Below are 497 nucleotides of genomic sequence, written 5' to 3'. Positions count from 1 at the left end.
TTCACCGCAAGTCTGTATAAAACTATATGCTTTGATCAACTTATCAAAGCGTATATTCCAACTCCGAGATGCTTACACCAGTCCATAGATGGATCGCTGGAGTTTGCATATTTTGTTAACACCTTTAGGATTGACAAAAACTTCTGGTTGCATCATATACAACTCTTCTTTAAGAAATCCATTAAGGATTGCAGTTTTGTTATCCATTTGCCAGATTTCATAAAATGCGGCAATTGCTAACATGATTCAGACAGATTTAAGCATAGATACGAGTGAGAAATTCTCATCGTAGTCAACACCTTGAACTTGTCGAAAACCTTTTGCGACAATTCTAGCTTTGTAGATAGTAACACTACTATCAGCGTCCGTCTTCCTCTTGAAGATCCATTTATTCTCAATTGCTTACCGATCATCGGGCAAGTCAACCAAAGTCCATACTTTGTTCTCATACATGGATCCCATCTCAGATTTCATGGCCTCAAGCCATTTTGCAGAAT

Source organism: Triticum aestivum, unplaced genomic scaffold (genome assembly GCF_018294505.1).
Source record: "Triticum aestivum cultivar Chinese Spring unplaced genomic scaffold, IWGSC CS RefSeq v2.1 scaffold9505, whole genome shotgun sequence".
Classification (NCBI taxonomy): Eukaryota; Viridiplantae; Streptophyta; class Magnoliopsida; order Poales; family Poaceae; genus Triticum; species Triticum aestivum.
This window is presented reverse-complemented; position numbering follows the sequence as displayed.